The sequence below is a fragment of the Mandrillus leucophaeus genome, unplaced genomic scaffold, assembly GCF_000951045.1.
Source record: "Mandrillus leucophaeus isolate KB7577 unplaced genomic scaffold, Mleu.le_1.0 Scaffold690, whole genome shotgun sequence".
Taxonomy (NCBI): domain Eukaryota; kingdom Metazoa; phylum Chordata; class Mammalia; order Primates; family Cercopithecidae; genus Mandrillus; species Mandrillus leucophaeus.
In genome coordinates, this window is record NW_012107475.1 from 1,415,919 (window position 1) to 1,429,363 (window position 13,445).

The window sequence follows — 13,445 nt, forward strand, 5'->3', positions numbered from 1 at the left end:
CGTGTTAGCCAGGATGGTCTCGATCTCCTGACCTCGTGATCCGCCCGTCTCGGCCTCCCAAAGTGCTGGGATTACAGGCGTGAGCCACCGCGCCCGGCCCATATATTTTAAATCTTATGGTCTGAAGATATGTTGTGGGGATGCCATGTTGAAGAATCAGGGATTCTGTGAACCCATTGGATGTTAGTGCTGGTGGGGGCGGGATTCCATTTGCCACACAAAGACGTTTCAACTGAGTCCAGAAATGGTCAGAGGAGCACAAGCCTCTTTGGTTCCAACTTGGTAAAGTGTGAGAGTTGGAAATGCTGTAGCTCTTGCTGCACTGGGCACATGGAGGACTAGCCAGAGCCTGCTTCTTTTTTTGAGGTGAGTGAGACACTGACAATGCTCAGAAGTTAGGCAATGGTGGTAGGGGTTGAAGCTCTACATTGAGCACATGGCAGAAGATTTAGGAGGACGGCAGAGCCAAGCAAATTTCTGGGGTTGGAGGACACAGAAATTGCATTTGATATACATTCTAAAAACATTTTCACTAATTATAATCCTACGTAACTGTGCAAAGTGGTAAGAGTCAAGTAGATACACGTGTTTGGTTGCAGACTGCTCAACAGAAGCAGCATGCAATCTAGGTAAGATTCATAGCAGACTGCAGAGCCAAATTCTTTCATCTCCTCCTCATTCCTATTCCCCAAGAATGGTAGTGTGGTTTGGTGGTACCCTGGAAAGCACATAAGTTTAGGTATTAGGAAATCTGGTTCTAGTCTAAAACCTGTCACGAGCTAGCCATGTGACCTTGCATGCCTCTCTTCATCCCTTCTGGCTTTAGAGTCTTGACCTAATATGATGAATAGCTAAGTTATTTCAGTTCCAAATCTTATGAGCTGTCACTGAAATCATATTGTATTGGCAAGAAATGCCCCCTTTAGGCTTATTACTGGCTTCAGGCTGGTTTCTACATATTGAAGGAACTGATGCAAGGTGAAGAAGGCACTTTGTGGTGGAATGTCAATTGAGCTTTAACAAAGTTGAAAGATGGAAACATATTAAAGGCAGACAGAGGTAAACAATAAAAAGAAAAGAGATCTATGGAATGAATACCATTAACACTCTGCTACATGAAGTTGATAAATAAGAACATATTAAAACAGCAATATTTAAAAGAAACAAAAAGTGAGGCTCAACCTAGTATCTTTTCAATACCACTTATTCTCGCTCTCTTTTAATTAACTGTGATCAAGCAATAATTCTGGAACTACTTTTCTTACGAGCTGGGGTGTTCGGGGGTCAGTTGCAATGGGCACCTCTGCCATTGTTTGGCAGCTGAGTACCTTAGCCTAGAATCCCTGCAGCCTTTCTCCCTCAACTGCTGCCTCATTATGAAGGAAGCTGTCACTTCGACCCTCAGGTTCTGTTCTTTGAAACAGCCACTGATGGGACAGAATAGGTTTAGCTCATCACTCATTACATATTTATGTAGGGGGAGTCTTTAAATTATCTTTTAGCTTGTCGTTATCATTTAATATTTCCTATTTCCAAATTAAGTCAGGTTAGAAAGATGGAGAAAAATTATGCAGGGGCTCTCTCCTCTCTTTCTTTTGCTAAAATTCCTTGAGTTCATCTTCCAAGCAGAGAGAGATACAGGAATGATAAAATAACTGGCCTAAAGTTGTTACAGTCATTCTCTCCTTGGTTGGTTTTTGCTGTTTAAGCTTCCACGCTTCCTAGTTTTTAGTGAAAGAGATTCTTTAACATTAAGCCAGATTGTTGCTAAACCATGAAATTTTTTGATTTTTAATAGTTTATACCCATTCTCACAACTCTCAGCAGTTCTGCATCTCTGATCCACTGAATTTTTGACATTTAAGTATACATATTTTCATGTTCCTTCTTATTCTCTGATTGTTCCTTTTTAATTGAAACATATTCCTGATTTCTGGGTATATACTCTACGAAATATATATGTGTATATATTTATAATATATATGTATAATTGTATGTACATGTGTATAATATAGATGTATAACTATTAGACTATTTTCACATATAAATAAGATATATCTCTTATTTAATTGAACTGTCTTTGTATCTAACAGGGTTTTGAGTCTTTATGGTGAACACTGTGGTGTGATACCTAAATCTCTCTCAAGGAAGAGCAAGACATTCTAATTATGACAATATTGTCGACATTTAAATTATAGGGATATTATTCTCTAAGATACACTCATGGTAAATATTGTTCCTTAGAGCCCCCTGATTCAGTCTTCCTCTTAATGATTTTATAATTAAAAAAAAATCATTTACAGAATTCTAGTACCTCTATGTCTACTACTACCAGCTAGCATTTATTAAACACTTACCATGTGCTAGAATCTGTTCAAAGTACTTTATATACATCAACCAATTTAAGATCCACAACCACACTATTGGGTAGGTATCATCAGTATCTCTAGTTTTGTGGATGAGGAAACTAGGGCTTAGGCACATTAGGAAACTTTTCCAAGGTCACAGGGTCAAACATAGTGAGGGCTGGAAATGGATCCCAGGAGATAGGATTCCAAGTACATATTTTTAACCATATCACATTATTTCTCTCAATACTAGGGGATGGAATTATATTCCAACAAAAGTTTCATAGGCTTTTTTGGGTGGCGGAGGGATGACAGTTGTATACTATAGTCATGTATACTATAGTTGTATACTGCAGTCATGTGGATCCATTCTTAGAAATGTGCTGTTAGACAGTTACCTTGTTATGCAAAAATCATGGAGGGTACATACACAAACCTAGACGGTATCACCTACTACACCCTAGGCTCTCTGGTATAGCCTATTGCTCCTAGGCTACAAATCTGTGTAGAATGTTACTATACTAAATACTGTAGGCAATAGTACACAATGTTAAGTATTTGTGTGTTTAAATATATCAAGATAAAAGATGGAAACTTGGATAGGGCCCCTATCATGAATAGAGCTTGCTGGAAAACTTTAAGATGCTATGGATAAGTCAGTGAGTGAGTAGTAAGTAAACGTGAAGGCTTGGGACATTACTGTATACTAATGTAGACTTGTTTTTTTTTTCTTTTGCGATGGAGTCTCACTCTGTCGCCCAGGCTGGAGTGCAGTGTTGTGAAATTGACTCACTGAAACCTCCCCCTCTCGGGTTCAAGCAATTCTCCAGCCTCAGCCTCCCGAGTAGCTGGGGTTAAAGGCACCTGCCACCACACCCAGCTAATTTTTGTATTTTTAGTAGAGACAGAGTTTCACCATACTGGTCAGGCTGGCCTCGAACTCCTGATCTCAAGTGATCCACCCACCTTGGCCTCCCAAAGTGCTGGGAATACAGGTGTGAGCCACCATACCTGGCCACTAATGTAGACTTTATATACACTGTGTGCTTAGGTTGTACTACATTTATGTATTTTTTTCTTTTTTCAATAATAAATTAACTTACTGTAACTTTTCTGCTTTGTGAAATTTTATCTTTTTAACTTTTTGACTCTTGTAATTATACTTAGCTTAAAACATGAACACATTGTATAGCTTGGACAAAAATATTTTTTCTTTATGTTTTTTATTATATAAACTTTCTTCTATTTAAAATTTTCTATTTTATTTATTTATTTATTTATTTATTTTTGACTTGTTAAACTTCTTTTGCTAAAAACTAAGACACAAACACACACATTAGCCTACACAGGGTCAGGATCACCAGTGTCACTCATTGTCTCCCACTTTCACATTGTGTTCCACTGGAAGGTCTTTAGAGGGAATAATATTCATGAAACTATCATCTCCTGTGATAACAATGCCTTCTTCTGGAATACTTCCTACCTGGGGTGTTTTTGCGGTTAACTTTTTGTTTTTAATAAGTAGAAGGGGTACCCTCTAGAATAATGATAAAAAGTATGGTAAGCACATAAACCAGTAACACAGGCATTTATTATCAAGTATGTACTGTATATAACTGTGTATGCTATAGTTTTATGTAACTGGTAGTGCAGTAGGTTTTTTATACCAACATTACCACAAACATAAATAATGCATTGTGCTATGACATTATGATGGCTACTACATCACTAGGCAATAGGGATTTTTCAACTCTATTATAATCTTATGGGACTACCATCATATATGCAGCCCATCACACAACTGTATTTTGGTTTATCTATGATTCTGATTTACTTCATTAATAGGAAAAATAAGAGCTAATTAAACCAGACACAGAAAGGAGAGCTATGTAATTACTGGAATACTCAGATAATGTGCTATATATTTAGAAGACATGACTGCCAGAAAAAAATGCGTTTAAATTTTAACATTTATCTGTAAATAGCTGCAAAGTTATTTGTGTGAGTGCGTGTGTATGTATGTGTGGTGTGTGTGTGTGTTTTATAGAACTAGAAGTGTCAAAATTTCATTTCTCCATAACTAGCTTTTTAGATATGCTAGATATGTGGAATCAATGTCATTAAAACAAATAAAAAGAGCACTATAAACAGTTTTAAGTACCTTATATTGCGAAAACATTAGGTTCAAATCCCAACTGGTATGGCATTTTTATTAAAAATGTCTCAATGCTTTGTTTTCATGGTCAAATGGATGACTAAACATTCAAGATTTATTTTCATCCCAGATTCTTTCCATTTAAGGAAAATCTTTTTAAAGAAATTTAAAGAATGTTTGCAGTAGAAGAGATTCTGATTGCTTTGTCCCTATGTGTTCTTTTAAAACATATCTTTGAAAAGCAGATGGTTAGATGCAGACAACATAGAGTTTATTTCATTCCTTTGTCATTACTCATAGCTTGAAATTTAGAAAACCTATATTCAGGAAAGGAAGGAAGATAATCAGTTCATAGTAAGTTTTATTTCACATTTCCCCTTGCATGTGAGTAGGAGTAGCCATGTCTTTATTCTGTTGCAATGCATTTTACATCTATTCTAGGCATATGTAATGTTTTGGATTAGGTTGTTGGCCTGCCCTCAAACTCCTGCATACTTCCCCAGCTGCTTTGACTTCAGAGAAGTTCAATAAGCTATAATTTTAAAAAATGGAAATGAGGGAATGGTTTAAAGTATTTACCATTTCTTCTAGGTTTGTCAGTCAATTATATTTATTCTAAAACCATTCTGTGCAAAGAGATTTTCTTGGTGGTATAGGATGTTGAAGAGGGGAAAGTAGATAATGAAATGGTATTTTCATTGACTATTACTGCAACATACAGAATATGCAATGGAGTCTGCTATTGTGTTATCCTTTTTAGATCAGGTGGAAGAGGGACAGTAAATATCAGCTTTTGATAATATCTATAAAATCTCACTTCTCTGAATTTTTTCTCCAATTAAGAAACAGAAATGACACATTCGTTCTTGACTCAGTGCTTCTCATATATAGAAAGAAAAGAAAGCAAAATGAAAAACAAAATGTAAGACAGAAATCCATGTTATTGCAAATATTTTTTGTTGCAGTTTTTGAATTTGGTGTGACTTTTTTTGGATTATTGTATAATTAATAGACTATTTTCATATTCCTTTATATATATTTATTTTAATTTGTCTTTGTCATTTAAAAAATATTACAAACTCCTGCAATGAGGAACTAGATATCCTTTTTCTTCTTTCTAATACATTGTTTTCCATCTAGCATAAATGCTATTTTAAAATGCTAAATTTGCAACATAATACTTATACAATCTAGATATTTAAAATTTTGTTGAAGTAATTCTTACCAACTTTAAACATTATTTATGGAGTCCTTTAGTTCAAAGTAGTGTGCTAAGTACCCACTTTCATCTCTCCTTTTCTCCAAAGTATTATGCAAATGACATAAAGTCAATATAAAAAGAATGAAGTCATAACTGTGCTGCAAGAAAAGAAAGAGCAACATCAACAAGTCAGGGACATTAAGGACCTCATGGAAAACACAAAGCAGACAGGTTGGAACTGATAAGGAAACTAGAGAGACCAATGATGAAAATAAAAGCTATGAATAGTTTTTCCCAAGTGAACCCCAGGAGATTCTAAGGTAGAATCAATAATTAAAAAAAGAAAAACTGGGCCATAGATAAGTAGAATAAGAATTGCCTTCTATATAGCTGAATCTTTTCTATTTACTTTTTCTGTCTTTTCTCCCTTCATTTCATCTAATAAAAATATATTGATGACCTATTATGTGCTAGGCACTTTTAGTTTTAAAACGTGCTAAGTTCGAAGTGTTTTCAAGACATCTAGTAGGACTCTTGATATTTCTCTTCATATATTATTCTTTTCCCCAGTCTTTCATATCTTTTTAGTTGGTGTCTTTGTCTGTTTTGTGATGTTATAATAGAATACCTAAGACTAGGTAATTTATAATGAACAAAATATATTGGTTCACAGTTGTGGACTCTGGGAAGTCCCTTCCTGTGTCATCTCACGGTGGAAGGTGATAGGGTGAGAGAAGTCAAGAGGGGTTCAAACTCACCCTTTTATAAAGACACCAATTCCGCCAATGAGGGTGGATCCCTCATGGCCTAATCACCTCTTAACGGTCTCACCTTTTAATACTGTTAAAATGGCAATTAAATTTCAACATGAGGTGTTTTTGTTTGTGTGTGTGTGTGTTTGTGTGAGAGAGAGGGAGTCTGACTCTATCGCCCAGACTGAGTGCAGTGGCGCCATCTTGGGTCACTGCAAGCTCCACCTCCCAGGTTCACGCCATTCTCCTGCCTTAGACTCCCTAGTAGCTGGGACTACAGGTGCCCGCCACTAACCCCCGCTAATATTTTTGTATTTTCAGTAGAGATGGGGTTTCACCGTGTTAGCCAGGATGGTCTCAATCTCCTGACCTCATGATACGCCCGCCTCGGCCTCCCAAAGTGCTGGGATTACAGGCGTGAGCCACTGCACCTGGCCTCAGCATGAGTTTTAGAAAGGACGAGCATTCAAACCATAGCAGTTGGCTTCATCATTCTCCCAGATTTCTAACACAATAATCTAAGAGTCATCCTTGGTTCTGCTTCTGTTTTTGCAATATGGTATCCAATCCCACACCAAGGCCATCAGTTTAACCTTCAAAATATATCTAGGCCTGACTATTGACCACGTCTACCTCTCCCATTTTAGACTGGACGAGTGTAATATTTTTCTAACTGGAATTCTTGTTTTACCATCTATTTTCCAAACAGTCACAGTTATCCTTTAAAAACGTATATCAGGGCCATGCGTGGTGGCTCACGCCTATAATCCCAGCACTTCGGGAGGCTGAGGCAGGTGGATCGCCTGAGGTCGGGAGTTTGAGACCAGCCTTGCCAACGTGGTGAAACCCTGTCTCTACTAAAAATTCAAAATTTTACCAGGTGTGGTGGCACACACCTGTAGTCCCAGCTACTCCAGAGGCTGAGACAGGAGAATCGCTTGAGCCTGGGAGGCAAAGGTTGCAGTGAGCTGAGATCATGCCACTGCACTCCAGCCTGAGTGACAGACCAAGACTCCGTCTCTAAATAAATAAATAAATAAATAAAATAAAAATGTATATCAGATCCTTTCACTTCACAACTCAACTGGTGATTCATCACACTTACCAGAGTCTCCCAGGTAATACAAGAAAGATGAAATAGGATACAATAAATAAAGACAGCTAAGGAAATTCTTCAGAAGATTTAAATGCATAGGTGTTTCTTTCTTTTAAGAGGAAGAAAAATATTTAACTTCAGGTCTAGTCACGCTACTTACTATTATTATAAATAGTCAAAAGTTAATAATGTCTTACAATGGTGAATCAAGAATTTGAGGATTCAGTACAACTACATGTAATAATATATCTAAATAAAATGAGGAAGTGGCTGATAAAACAAAGTAGTCCTCTTTCATAAGAGATATCAACAAATATTATCCAAATTGATAAACTGAAAAAAAGTTCATTTATATTATTTAGAATTGTAATGGCAGTCCCTAAAGATCAAAAACTACATACATTAAAGTGATCATTTTTGGGAACTAGAACTTGGGGAGATAGTAAAGGAGATATTACATATATTCTACTATGTAATTACTCTTTTCAAATCATATGTCGAAATTACTTCCATAATATTAAATCTAATCTAAAAATACTTATATTGATAGTGAATTAGTTAAATAGATTGTAGTATATCCATATATTAGAATAGTATTCAACATTTGGATTAAAAAAGTGTATGAGGGTGAGAGGTGAAGCCAGCTGTACTTCCTGGGTCGAGTGGGGACTTGGAGAACTTTTCTGTCTGGCTAGAGGATTGTAAATGCACCAATCAGCGCTGTGTCTAGCTAAAGGATTGTAAATGCACCAATCAGCATTCTGCAAAAATGCACCAATCAGTGCTCTGTGTCTAGCTAAAGGATTGTAAACGTGCCAATCAGCACTCTGTAAAAATGCACCAATCAGCGCTCTGTGTCTAGCTAAAGGATTGTAAACGCACCAATCAGCACTCTATCAAATGGACCAATCAGTACTCTGTAAAATGGACCAATCAGCACTCTGTAAAGTGGACCAATCAGCAGGATGTGGGTGGGGCCAAATAAGGGAATAAAAGCTGGCCACCCAAGCCCCCAGTGGCAACTTTCTTGGGTCCCCTTCCACGCTGTGGGAGATTTCTTCTTTCGTTCTTGACAGTAAATCTTGCTGCTGCCTACTCTTTGGGCCCACACTACCTTTATGAGCTGTAACACTCACCGCCAGCGTCTGTGGCTTCATTCCCGAAGTCAGTGAGACCATGAACCTACCAGCAGGAGCAAACAACTCCGGACATGCGGCACTTAAGAGCTGTAACACTGCAAAGGTCCGCGGCTTCATTCTTGAAGTCAGGGAGACCACGAACCCACTGGAAGGAAGAAACTCCAGACACATCTGAACATCTGAAGGAACAAACTCTGGACACACCATCTTTAAGAACTGTAGCACTCACCACTAAGGTCTGTGGCTTCATTCTTGAAGTCAGGGAGACCAAGAATCCACCAGAAGGAATAAATTCCAGACACAAAGGTAGTAACCAAATAACTGGGGTCTAAAACCTGTAATAAAATACCATATCAATTGGATTTAATGTAAAAATGTAGAAACTGACAAAGGTAACCTTCACAGAATACTTACATTTATCATGGAATTATTTGATGCAACAAATTATGTAATATAAAATTATGTAATCTGTATAAATTAAATCTCCCGCCAACACTTTTTGAGGAGACAGTATGAGCAGGAGGCCACAGCTCCTGTCTTATGTCAGTTTCTCTGGGAAACAGATCTGGGACAGAGATTTGCAAGTAAGTAATGTATTGGGAGTGCTTTGGGGAACACCTGTGAGGGAGAGAGGGCAGCCAGATTGGCAGTGGGAAAAGCTGAGCTGTGATGCTGTTGGAATACCTATTTGACCCCATGGGGATCTCTGGGGCTGGGATGGACTTTCAGAGTTGTCATAAATGGAGGCAAGAGTATTGAGTCTTTGTACCCTCACATCGACCAGTCTTTGAATATAGGTTGTCCCTGTGGAGGGTATAAGTGTGGGTGAAGGAAGTTTCTTTGGTTGAGGCCAATTCCTGTAGTAGGATTGAGCTATGAAGCATGGTTGGCAAACATTCCTGGCAGCTGGGGCAATGAGTGCCTTGGTCCTAAATGGGGCATCTGAGTGGAATACCATAGCCTCCATTACAGTAGCATCTAGGTGGTATCTGTGATTATTCCTTAGTCACCTTATAGTGTTCCTCTCCCCCTGGTGGCTGCCTAGATCATCATTGTGGATAGGATTCAGTACAAGGATCTCTTGTCAGAGCAAAGTCCAGAGCTTGTGACCAGAGACTCAACCTTCCAGCACTGAAACAGTGGAAGAACAACAGACAGTCCTGCAGAGGAAGCAGGTGTCATGAAGCAGAGTCAAAGCGCTTATATGTTGGTTCTAAATGGGGATAGTGAACATTATATCCTATTTCATCTTTCCTGTATGACCTGGGAGACTCTGGTAAGCTGCCATAACCAGAACCTAGTTTCAAACCATACGTGTAAATTCTCAACAGTGGTAAATGTTATGAAGCTATGGAAGTAGTATATATGCATAATTGTAAAGAAATATTGTTTTCCAAAAGTTATTCCTCAAAAAAGATACAATTACTTTATGTTTGAGACCTCTTAAAATTATATTACAGAATGTTATCTCAATTATCCTGTTTGAAGCAAGAAATGCTGTTTGGAGGATATAGCTTTCAATAATTTTAATCAATGCCATTTATGCTGTCTTGTTAAGCTCACCTGACGTAATCGATAAAATAGTTTCAAAGAAGTCTAAGTAGTAGAGAAGTAGAAGTAGAGTTAGTTATTTATTTCTGTGTATATACATTCACAGATAAAAGTGTTTGAAACTGTTTATAAAGTTTAAAAATATTAATTTTAAAAGCAGTGCTATAAGTAAATATGTTATGGAAATGGAAATAAATATCTACTGTAGTGGTTCTCAAACTTCAGTGTGCCTCAGAAGCATCTAGAGGATTTGTTAAAATGCAGATTACTTGGCCCCACCCTCAAAGTTTCTAATTCATAGGTCAGATAAATGCCAGGCCTGGCATTTTGCATTTTTGGTAAGTTTCTAGGTGATGCTGATGCTGCTGGCTCAGAATCACACTTTGATAACTGCTGGTATATTAGATAAGTGGAAATAATCCTCATAATAAAAAAAATATTGTTCTAGTAGTTTGTGAATGAGTTTTTATGGTTTGGAATACATTTTCTGTAATGGCATTTCCAACAATTAGATGGAGTTGAAGATAAAATGCTTCAAAAAGTTAAGCTGCAAGACTCCAAAACTAACTCTAATGATCACAAATATTTATGTTCAAGATACATCTGAAATGTTTCAGTTTCATGAAATTGGAGAGTGGGAACAAAGTGGTAGTTCATACAATGTTTCATTTAAAGAATGTATCATTCCAAAATTAAGTCAACATTATAAGCAGACATTGACTATTTTATATATATCTCTAAATGTTTGTACACTAAAGCTGGCCACCTTCCAAAAATATTGGATCCACTTGTTGGGAAAGTAAAAATTTACCTTACATTTGCAGTAAACTTCTACTTGATATGCACATGGTATTATAGAGCAAAGCAATGAGTATAAAGCAATAAGTTTCATACTATTTATATAATAATAAATTCACGTATCGTTATGTTTGAGTTCACAGAAGTATGCTGGTTTATAACATGGATAAAGTTCTGGAAAAATACACTCAAATTTTAAGATTGAAGAGTGACACATGGGAAGATTTTCCACATGACTTCATACTACCTACACTTCTAGACTGACTATTTCATGATAAGTTGTACTATTTTTATAATTTAAATCAATTTTGAAGTGGCAATCAAGATTTATTTAAATAGAAGGAAATGGAACATACTTCTAAAACTAAAAGCAACAAAAATTACAGATTTTTTTTTTTTTTTGGCGTGGGGATGTACAAGAACATAGAAATAAATAGTTATGGGGGAGGGCATTAAAGAATGGGGAATCATACCCTTCAGCAAAGTTGAAGATCACATCTCACTGGGATGCCACATCTCAGTGGCATCTGTGTATAGCATGTGTCCTACTTTGGTGTAAAGGTATTCCAGGAGAATTCAGTGCAGGAGGAATGAAAAATGGAAGTTCCCCTCAGCTCATGTATGGTAGGAATTGCACAAACCATGAATGCAGGCCTGAATTTCTGGCACAGACAGAAGGATGAGAAATCAAGGCGGAAGTTTTTAATTCTAGTTTCAAGAACTCCCTGAGACATGCAGTATTTTATGCATATTTGCATATGGAAATTTGGGGCAGGGCTCAAAGCAAATGTTAAAAGGGTCAATGATGCAATACAAGTTAGGAATCTCTTTATTAATCTGGCTCAACACTCTGTCCAGAAGCATCAGTGTCTTTCCTTGTAATTCTCCTCTTAAGGAATATTTCCTGTAATAAATCTTAAAAATGCTCCTTAAATCATTTTATATATTTGTTGTTGTTTTGAATTTGAAAGAAGCCCAGAACTAAGTTTTTGATTAAATTTATATAACTCTTCTTGGCCTAGGTTTTATGATACAATTATCTTCTACCCTTTATTATTTCTTTTTCCTCTGTTTACTTTAATGGCTTTATTATATATTTGTCTATTTCTTTAAGCTCCTTTAAATTATTTCTGAAATTAGTTGGCATACAGACAATAAAATAATAAGTGTTGATTATAATAAGCATGAGTGAAAATCAGATCCTTCATAAACATTTTAGATTTTTACTTTACAGTTTTGTATAGAATACGCACTGCACGTATATGTAATAACTAAAGACCATTAAATCTGAAAGGGACTGTGGAGATGTTGCGAAAAGTCAGGGACCCGGAACGAAGGGACTGGCTGAAGCCGTGATAAATTGTGAAGATTTCATGGACATTTATTAGTTCCCCAAATTAATACTTTTATAATTTCTTACACCTGTCTTTACTGTAATCTCTGAACATAAATTGTAAAGATTTCATGGACACTTATGACTTCCCCAATGAATATCCTTGTGATTTCCTATGCCCGTCTTTAATCTCTTAATGCCGTCATCTTCCTTGTAAACTGAGGAGGATAAATATCGCCTCAGGACCCTGTGATTGTATCAACCGCACAAATTGTTTGTAGAGCATGTGTGTTTGAACAACATGAAATCTGGGCATCTTAAAAAAAGAACAGGATAACAGCGATGTTCAGGGAACAAGAGAGGTAACTTTGAACTGGCCGCCAGTGAGTCGGAGGGAACAGAGCTATATTTCTCCTCTTTCATAAGCAAATAGGAGAAATATCGCTGAATTCTTTTTCTCAGCAAGGAACATCCCTGAGACAGACAATGCGCCCTGAAGGTAGGCCTATAGACGGCCCCTTTTTAAGGCATCCTGTCTTTTATGGTCGAAGCCCAAGGGATGAAATAACCCCCGGTCTCCTATAGTGCTCCCAGACTTATTAGGACAAAAATTCCCACCTAACAAATTGTGGTCAGACAGGTTTTCTGCTCTCAAACCCTGTTTCCTGATAAGATGTTATCAATGACAATGCTTGCCGAAACTTCATTAGCAATTTTAATTTCACCTCATCCAGTGGTCCTGTGATCTTGCCCTGCCTCCATTTGCTTTGTGATATTTTATTACCTTGTGAAGTATGTGATCTCTGTGACCCACACCCTATTCATGCACTCCCTCCCCTTTTGAAAATCGCTAATTAAAACTTACTGGTTTTACATCTCCGGGAACATCACGGATCCTGCCGACATGTGATGTCTCCCCCGGACACCCAGCTTTAAATTTCTCTCTCTTGTGCTCTTTCCCTTTATTTCTCAACCCAGCCGAGACACTTGGGAAATAGAAAAGAACCCACGTTAAACATCGGGAGCGGGTTATCCTGATATAGAGAGAACTTGGTGCCACCTTCTTATTGTA